Here is a 10,645-nt window from a genome sequence, read left to right as displayed (position 1 = left end):
AAAAATAAAATAAATAAAGATTTTCAGCATTCACTCAAATGTATTACAAAGATTGATAAATAATTCAAAAATAAATAGCATCACTTTCTATAAACAATTCATACTCTCAAGCCCCCATTTCTCTACCCCAAACTCTACTTAAATTTTTACTTAATTTAACCTTCTCTCAACCCAAGCTTCTACTCAAAAACTTTCACCCACCCCTTAACCTTTAATCAATAAAATCCTTACTCATTCTCCCATCTTCTAATCATCAACTCACTCAACCCTCAACCATATTGTTCAACTCTCAAGTATCAAGTTCATTCAAGCATCAAGGGACAAGATGGGTGTAGTCTAGGTTTATTATTTAATTTGCATCCTCTACTTTTAACCCTCTAATTTTATTTTTCTCTTTTAAAAATCTCATAGGATGTAATGCATACCATCTTCCACTTCTGGTAGGTTGGACTAAGGTTTGATCGAAATGGTGGGGGTTGAAGCCCTTTTTTCCTTAATCTCATGCATCATGTTGTACACAATGCACATAGTCACATATGCATGGTAATGATGAAGAAATGTGTCACCCTCTTGATGGGGTGAAACACTAAGTTTTTAGCCATGCATACATGCATTAATGTTGGCGCCTCAAGGGAACTCCATCATGGAGTCTCTTTAATAGCTCAAAACCAACATTTATATTTATAAAAATAATGTGGTTATATAAGTCATAATTTTTCATAGGATGCCCCTAATGTCACGTTAAAATTAAAATCCTTTGTCTAAGAGAACATTTCACTCAATGCACACACACTACCCCTATCATACATTCTCATGCATTTTTATTGTTTCCTTAAGATTTTACAAAAAAAAAAAAATGACCAAGCAAGATAATCACCTTTGGTGGAGAGGATGGGTGCCTAACACCTTCCTCATCCTCTAACCGGACCTCATTACCTAGATCTTATATAGACCATATCCTTTTCATATATGAGAGTCACTAAATTGAAAAAATCAATTTAAAAAAAAAATCATTTCGACTACCCATTTACACCCATTTCCAAAAAAGAATGGTAGCGACTCCAACAACGTAGCATTAAGGTTCCATGATGAATATCTCATGTCTACACATGTGTTAAAGAAGGTAAAGTTAATATAAAACAAGATGTAAATGGTCATCGGGATTTGGAAGTAAATTTAATAAAAATGTCATCGAGAATTGGATGTAAAGCTAAAGTTAATGCAAGAAGAGATATAGATGGTATGTGGTATTTAATAAAGGTGAATCTCAAATACAATTATATGGTTAGTCCAACAAAGTCAAGATTTTATAAGAGCAATAAAAGATTGAATGAGTAGGTGAAAAAATAACTTGAATTGAACGATAGTGTCGGGATATCCGTATGCAAATCATTTCTTTCATTTGCAGCTTGAGCGGGGGACATTGAAAATTTGTCATTTAGTGAAAAAGAAGCTAGAAATTATGTTGAAAGTATAAGACGTTTGAGGCTTGATAAAGATAATGTTGAAGTGATACACCAATATTTTATGCACATGCAAAAATAGAACTCAAACTTTTACCATTTGATAGACATTAATGGTAATTTGCGTTTAAAGCATTTATTTTGGGTTGATGCAAGATCTAGGGTAACTTATCAATATGTTGGTGAAGTCATTTCATTTGACACTACATATTTAACGAATAAATATGACATGTCGTTTGCACCTTTTGTCGGAGCTAATCATCATGGACAATTCGTATTATTGGGTTGTGACTTGCTTTCAAGTGAATCAATAGAGAGCTATATATGATTTTTTATAGTTTAGTTATCATGCATGTCAAACCAACCACCTAATGCAATTATCATTGACCAATGCAAATCTATACAAGGAGTCGTATCTGAGGTATTCCCTAGGGCTCAACATCATTTGTGTTTATAGCACATAATGAATAAAGTTCCTGAGAAATTGGGTAGTTTCAAAGAATGCAAAGTAATTGTTAGAAAATTGAAAATGGCAGTGTATGATTCTTTAAAAGTGAAAGAATTTGAACAGGCATGGGGGGAAATGATTGAAGAATTTGCATTGCAAGATAATAATTGACTTTAATCTTTATACGAAATTCGACATAAATGGGTCTCGATGTTTGTGAAAGATCACTTTTGGGCAGGAATGTCCACGACTCAACGAAGTGAGAGTATGAATATTTTTTTTGATAGTTATATGAATTCAAAAACTTTTCTAAAATAATTTATTAGTCAATATGAGATTGCATTGGAAATGAAGTATGAAAAGGAAGCTTTGGCAGATTATAACTCATTTCATAAAGAACGGGAATTAGTTTCGAATATGCCTATGGAGAAGCAAATGCACTCACTTTACACAAGCAACATATTTGTAAAATTTCAAGAAGAAATGAAGAATGCAGTAAATTGTCGATACACACTTCTTTATCAAAATGGGCTTCTTTTTACATGTGAAGTAAAAGAAATGATGACAATTGAGGGGATTAGTGAACCCATCATGAAGAAGTTTGAAGTTTTTTCAATGTAGTAAAAGTAGAAGTGCAATGCATATGTCATTCATTTGAGTTTCAAGGTATTTTATGCAATCATGCAATATGTGTTCTTGATAATAATGATGTCACAAAGCTTCCGTCTCAAAACATTGTAGAACGATGGAGGAAGGACTTCAAGCGTTTGCATGGCCTCTAGCATTCTAATGAAGTTGGTAGATTTATATGTGACCCAATAGATCGTTATGATGACATTTATAAGTAATGCCACAAAATTATAGAGACTAGATCCGTGTCAGATATGAAATACAACTTAACATTGAATGCTATTAAAAAAGTGAAGGATGAATTGCTTGCTTTCAATGAGAAAAATCCCGAAAAAATTCAATTGGAATCGTTGAAGAAACAAATACTGTCAATATTATTGATCCCATTCAAGTTAGGCGTAAAGGTCGGTCTCATGAACTAAGGTTAAAGTCTACGGTTGAAAAGGTAATGAATGCAAAAAAGAAAAAGGTTAGTATTTTTTTTGTATTAAAAAAACTGAGTTTTTTTTAAAATGTTTTAAGCTATGATTTTAAAATTCTATTATAGACACGAAACAATCTAAATAACATATCGTCATATTCTGTCCATGAGACTAACAACAACCAACAGGTTAGTATTTGTTGTTTTTCCTAGATGTGGGTTTTATTTTAATATAAATTATTTACTAACAATGATTTTATATAAATATTGTCTAGATAGCTATCCGTGGAAGAAGTGAATTATATCAACCAACATTCTATATCTTTTACGCAACCAAGCATCCAAGATTGAGCATCAAGTTAACCCATTCATTAAAATACAAGAAAATGTAAATATAACAGTAAGTTAAATGATAATAAGTACGTATATGTATTGAATATTTATTGTTGAGTCTAATTTATGTTAATGTTTAAAAATTTGTAGGAACAATTCGAGTCGATTGGTAGCAAAGTTGGGGTGCAATCATCTATTAGTAATCATTCACCTTCTTTTGTACCAATGGACCACCAATTCATGTTCCAAGATTTGTCATGAAAATTTGGTAATATCTATTAGTGTTGAGCATTTTAAGCAAAAATTTAATTGAATTCTGTTAGTATCTTTTGGCTAACAAAGTTATTTTAATTCAGGGAATTACTAGTTATGAAACGAACAAATTATCGGGGAAGTTGCACATTTTGTTAATTTACAAAATTTTGGAGACTTCTAGTTAGCAAGTCACAATTTGTGTTGAAGTTTGGATCTATTTTTTGTATTACAGGTGATTTTCTCATAAGTAGACAGTATATAACATTTGTTCCAAAACTTTTGTGTTGTTTTTAATTATTTTGAGTAAATTAATTCACTTGGATATGTTCTTTTAAATGTTAACTTTATATGGAAAGTTAATTATATACCTTATATTTGTGCAGGGCGAGGGCTACACGATGTCAAAGTACCGACCCAAGATGGGAATATATTCCTTAGGCTTCTAATGACATGTGGTTATTGGAAGCCTTGAGAGCATTGTGTTATGGGATTAGAGAAAATGAACGTGTTTTCAATTGGAATATCCGGTTATAGAAATTTGGATTCTTTGTGGATATTGGGTTTGATATAATAGATATCTTTTTTGTATGTTTTGGAGTGATTATGTAATGGTCTTGATGTCTAGAAAAATAGTTACTTTTCATTTGTATTAGAGAAAACTTAATTAAAAAGTTATCTTAATTTCTCTCTAAACTAGTTAAAATGTAATTTTTATGATTAAGACATGATTTTTACTATAGAAGATTGACATTATAATGCGAAATTTATGTTTCTTAAGATTATGTTTTTTTCTTCTCTCAATTGTATTTTTTGACAAAAAATATCTATTGCTCTTTATTCATGCATTCCTTTGGATCAGGGTTACAATGACCCTGATCTTTCAAAATCGAAGTTTCCTCTCTTGCATGAGTGGCATTTTCGATTAGGGCTTGATCGTTATTTATGAATCATTGAAATGATATATGTCTATTATCACCCAATAGTGAGATGACGCAATCATAATTTGTTTTTTGAATTTCTAGTTATAGGTTTTATTGCCTCAATTGTGCATATAACATCGAATTGTAAATATAATCTAGTTTGTCTTACTTACAGGTTCTTTCTTGTGTGTGTGTATTATCCATCGTTGAATTTATGGAATATCTATTAATATAGGTTGAGAGGTGGATCAAGAAATTGGAGGAAACAGAAATTAAACGTAGATTATCAATCAAAACAACTTTCATTTTGGTGTCCTTAGTGGTAACTTACAGAATCCTTTAATTTCTGTCTAGAATTTTCCCTTCTAAATTTTTGTCTGATGCACACATTTAAAAAAAAAAAAATTAGGTAGGATATCTGTGGGTCGAACACATATACAAGTTGGACAAGGTTACATACAACAAGTACCATCCTTATACATCATGGATGCTTAAATATACAACTGCGAATAAAGACATTGTAATGGGAGATACACATTGACTTTTGTACCAAATACTCAAACTATAAATTCAACAATTGGACACAAAAAAATAGACTTGAAATCAAAGAAATTGAAAGAAAACTGAGTCCACTTTCCAAGTATAAATTGAAGACTAATCCATATGAATATAATAAAATCAAATACTCTTTTACAAGAATAAAACCAACCCACTTGAAACTACAAAATCTACAAGAAGACGAAAGAGGTGAAGATATGGGAGGTAACCCATCTCTATTTAGATCATATAGAGAATCGACAACTAGGGTAATGTTAGTGATATATTTACAAAGGAGAATTAGTTAATTAACATTAAAAAAATGTCATTACTTGTGAAGATGGGTTAGCTGACAAGATGAGAGGCATAAACTAGAGCTACTGCTTGTGCCCACACCTTCAGTCGAGCTTTCACATCTCTTGGATCATCATCTACAACAATTAATTAACAAATTCATTAGTTTTGAAACTTCTTTTGGCTAAAATAAGATAATTCATGGTCTTTACAGATAACAACAATAAAAACAAGATAGAATTATCCAAATAGAGAAATAAAAGAATCTAAGGAATTAAATTATCTAATCCCCAAATCATAATTATTCAATAAACTAGGATTATGGATCTTATTCTACCATATTTTTTTAATGTTAACATAATTTCATATATAGTAGTAGATATCATATTTGGGCCTAAACCACTTCTTGAAATTAGGTGTAAATTATAATATGGGACAGAAACAACTATGAGAAATTCGTTAGGCATTGAGCATTTAGCCACTGTTAAGTTCCAAATATAATTCATATAATAATCTTTCCATATAAACACTTGCATTAGAAACTGAGTATATATACTTTCAGAAGGAAACGGAGAACTATAGAATAAACCATTTTTTATTGTCAAAGGTTCATGGACCATCAAGACATAATTGTAGAAACTTTATAAATATCAATTATTCATAAAAAGTTATCAATATTGTTGTATAAAGAATCATACCTGATTAGAGCTACCTATAAGGTCAGAAATCCAATCTGAACATTCATCAAATTGGTCACACTGTCAGCGTCCATGGTAGCCATTTCTCATCTTGCGATAACAGCGAGAATAGACCCTTCGAAAATGCTGAGAAAGCGACTAATGGATGTATGAATAAATGATGGTGTAAATTCCAATTGTCTAGGCCCCCATGTAGCTCTTAACAATTTACTATATAAAAAAAGAGACCCAAAATGAACAACATCATTCCCACTCAATTCTTGATGGTGGCTTTGATGTACTGTCTTGAACGAATTGGTCCACACCTCTAAAACTATTCCAAATTCTCCAGGCCACATCATCAAGAAACTTGTGCTTAAAATAGAACCTGAAAAGTTTCATTTTTCAAAAGAAAAAGAAGAGGATAAGAAAGTAGTAATATACATGGTTCAAAGTTTTTTTCTGGTCTGTTTTTGAATTTTTCGGCGGAACATTTCAGTTTCGGCTAAAACCAAAACAAAAACAAAAAATTGAATGTTTCAATCGAGTGCATCTCAATTTTTCTCTCGACTGAAACATTGCCTCAAGACAATATTTGAAACCTTGGTAATACATATCACACATCGATACTAATAAAAAAAACTTATGGGTGAAATAAACTAAAAGCTTCGTCACTTTTGCAGTTGTGTGGTGTTTCTATTTTTTAATTAGTATTTATTACTTACAATTTTATAATCAAACATGTTGCTGAAATACCAAGCACGAAATCATTGAAGTTGAGATAATTAGGAGAAAAAATATATATTTAAAAAAGTATATTGGCAGAAAATCTAATCGAATAAGCACCAGCCTTCCATCATTAATGCTTTAAGTAGATTTAACACTTGATTCATAAAAGCACACGATGTTAAATCAAGTTTGTTAAACGGAAATAACATGCTCCAATGGGCTTTATAAAAATCAAGCATGAAATCATTGAAGTTGAGATAATTATGGGAAAAATTATATATTTAAAAAAGTATATTGGTAGGAAATCTAATTGCATAAGCACCAGCCTTCCAATCATTAATGTTTTAAGTAGATTTAACTCTTGATTCATAAAAGCACACGATGTAAAATCAAGTTTGTTAAACGGAAATAACATACTCCAATGGGGTTCATAAAAATCACAAACAGATTACAAAACAACTAATTACATAGAAACTGAGGCATGGAGCAACATCAGTTAATGACAAATGCATTGTTATCAATTGTTGCTCCTCAGGTTGCTCCTCTATTCCACCTGTTTTTTTTTTTTCAACTCTTATTTATATTGGAAAAAGAAAATTGTCGCTCCTTGATGTAAGACAACATGGTAGGATAGGCTTCTATTAGGTTCAAACAAGGGTGAAAATATGCTTGAATTTATGATTTAATGGGCTTGGAAAATAGAGTTAGGTTTATTTATTTATTTATTTATTTATTATTTTTTTTTATAGGTGATTTTTAACCACGTATTATAGAATTGAAGTTAAAGGGTGGGTGTAAGGATAACATGAATTTTGAGTTTAGGATTTTTTTTTTATAGTACCCCATAACCCTGATAAAATATGAGTTTCACTCTTAAAGATGATAACATGCATCCAAAACAATTAACCTTCATTCTCCTTTCTATCATTTCATTGGAATTAAAGTAACTACGGCCCCGTTTGATTCAGTTGCCTGAATTTGCTGTCAGCTTTTACTGTCAGAATCTACTGTTAGAATTTGCTGTTAGAAGTTGAAACACTAAAAAACTTGTTTGATAGAATTTTGTAAAAGTGTTGTGCTATTGACCAGAATCTGATAATTATTGTTTGATACAGTTTCTAGAATCTGTTGTATTAGGGTAAAATGATCAAAATATCCTTAAGGTTGATAGTACACTCAAAATGCATAAAAAATTATCAGAATACCACTATAAATATATAATTACAATAAATATAATAAAATTATATAAAGATCATTAAAAAAAATAATTGTATTAATTTTAAAATATTTACAATTCTAAAAAAAATTATAGAAAAATTTATAATTCTATAGAAATTTCAGCAGCATCTCCTCTTAAAATAGACATATGAAATTTTCCTGATAAATAAAATAGAAAGCACACATATACATTTATGAAAACATTAAATAGAAATAGATATAAATTCTTGCAAAAAGGCTCGGGTCCCCATCATTCTGAGTTATAGCTAAAGACAACCATATAGGATAATTATAATTAATAACATATCAGTGGCCAAAGCATGATTCCAAAACCATAATATTAGAAATTATTACTGAAATGCCTTAAGAATAAAATCACAGAGATGCCCAAATTAGGACATCTGTATCAATGACTACATTGACCTGCTATAAGAGAAAATCCCAAAAGACTATTATCAGAAACAAAACATGAATTCTACTCACATGAGATAGAGCTTGACCAATAAATTTCAGTATAGAATCAATTTTAGAAGACTATTGAATCCTACAAAACAAATAGAGAACAAATAACTACTATTTATTTTAGAAATATTTGTACTTTATAACTTTTTGAAGGAAATAGAACTTCTACAATGCCAAGAACATAACCAAATACATCAATTTTCCAAAAAGCAGAAGAAAAAAAAATCTAATAAAAAAAAAAAAAATTCAGAAAAAAACCCAAATACAAACTCCCTTATTTCAACCTATAAAAACTCCTATATTTCTTAGAATCTGCAAGTTCCCACAAATACCCATATTTATTTATGATGGGGTCACTAAAAAATCAAAACAAAATATACCTAAAAACAGAAAAGGATCAATTGAAGATCATAACATATTTTCCTAAACAATGAAACAAAGAAACAGAGAAAAAACTCAACAAAAATAGTTTCATCTGAATCTCTGAAATCAAAACAAACAAAATCTACCTAAAAACACCCTTAAATCAGAAAATAAAAAATACTCAATTGAGATTTTCAGGTTTAGTGATCATCAACGAACATTCTACCGACAACAAATAAATACAAGAAAAAAAAGGTAACACATAGAACAAGAATAAAGGTGAGAAGAAAATTACCTTTATAGAGAAAAAAAAATAGATAAAGAGCTTGATAGAGAGAGGGGTTGATCACCGTTTTGATAGAGAAATTGAAAATTCCTGACTTGGAATCTTGAATCGACAATTGGATTCTTCTTCTAGAGGGATGTGGTGTGTGAGGTTCAGTTGAGATGAAGATCTAGAAGGATGTCTGAGGTTATATTGACAAGAATAGCTACGTGAGGTTATATCGACAAGAATAACTACGTGTTGCTGAGAAGAAGAGAGAGAGAGAGAGGATCAGTGGTTGTTCGAGATTTTTTTGAGAAGAAGAGATGAAAAGAATAGCAGATGTGTGATCTGTTGAGAAAAAATTGAGCTACTGTGTGCGAAAAAAACAAGCTCTGCTATGTGCAGTTCTTCGACATAGAAGGGAATGAGAAAAGAAGAGAAGAAGATATTATCGAGGCATATCGGTCATTTGATGTGAACGTTTTTCGGTGGTGGATTCTCCCTCAAATGCGAATGATAAAAGCACCTTTTATCATCTTTTTATATATGCGTTTCGAAACGCAATTTCAAAAAGCTCTTAAGTCACGTTTGATTCAACTTCTCAACGTAGACGCAGTAAAATATGCGTTTTGAAGCTGTATCAATCGGGCTATATCATATTTATGGGGGTTTGGAATTGCTTTACTTTGAGATTTTAGAAAACTCAACTGCCAACACAAGGAAACAAATATTCCATTAATTTATAGATCAATTAACTATCAAAAAGGATTAGTAAGAATTTATTACTTATTTAATGCTCAAATTAAATGAACAAAAACCTTTGCTAACAAGACTCTTAACTCTAGAATTTACTAAAAATAGTAAAATAGGAACTTACTATACATGGTAAGTTTGCAATTTTATTAGAAACAATAAAGTTGAAAATTATTATTAAAGAAAACAAAGTAATTTATATACTAAAAATTGAAAATTTTGTAATCTTTCCAACCCTTTTTGGGGCAAGCCTTCTAGGTTTGAATTATCCCAAAAGTTCTCTTAATGAGCTCGATTCCAAGTCACTCACATTGCCAACAATAATGAAGGTGATATGGGTGGTAGAGAGGCATAATTTGCCACTCAAAACAACGAGGTTTGAATACAATTATCAATCAATTGTCTAAACCCAATTCTTCGATAACCATAAACACCAACTCTAATCCAATTAAACATAGCCATCTTAATGGGATCAAGTTTTTCCTATCCACAACTAAATATGATCGAAACAAACGAAAATATAAAAGATTCCAATTTTACTTCATTTACTAAAGAACTCCATAAAAATAAAAAATAAAAATCCCTAAAGATGATCCACCAAAAAATTCATAAAGAACTAACCAATCCCAAAAATTGAAGATCAACAAAACAAAAACAAATCAAACATAAGTACCTCAGGGTGGTTCCGAAGCCCATATAACCTTCTCAATGGCCACGATAGAACCCGGCTGACTCCTTGCCACAATTGAAAACCCATCTGACAACACTAACACTTAGTGCTTTAGTCTACTGGTTGGACTTGTACCAAAAGAATCCAAACTTGTCATCTACAATAACATGAAAACAAACAAATTCAAATTTACCAAACTATAGC

The 10,645-nt window shown here is 30.7% G+C and overlaps 1 long non-coding RNA gene across 1 annotated transcript; it reads right to left on the bottom strand.

The window, feature by feature from the left end:
- Nucleotides 1–5,126: 5,126 nt before the first annotated feature.
- On the bottom strand, nt 5,127–9,514 carry LOC147410330 (uncharacterized). The gene is made up of 3 exons (XR_015177730.1): nt 9,046–9,514; nt 6,000–6,366; nt 5,127–5,438 (listed from the first exon to the last, which is right to left on the bottom strand). It is a non-coding gene; the product is annotated as an uncharacterized LOC147410330 (long non-coding RNA).
- Between the last annotated feature and the right edge of the window lie 1,131 nt (nt 9,515–10,645).

The sequence above is a fragment of the Akebia trifoliata genome, chromosome 1 (assembly GCF_017979445.1).
Source record: "Akebia trifoliata isolate Shusen 1 chromosome 1, ASM1797944v1, whole genome shotgun sequence".
Classification (NCBI taxonomy): domain Eukaryota; kingdom Viridiplantae; phylum Streptophyta; class Magnoliopsida; order Ranunculales; family Lardizabalaceae; genus Akebia; species Akebia trifoliata.
Note: the sequence above shows the minus strand (reverse complement) of the source record. Positions and strands in the feature narration are given on the sequence as shown.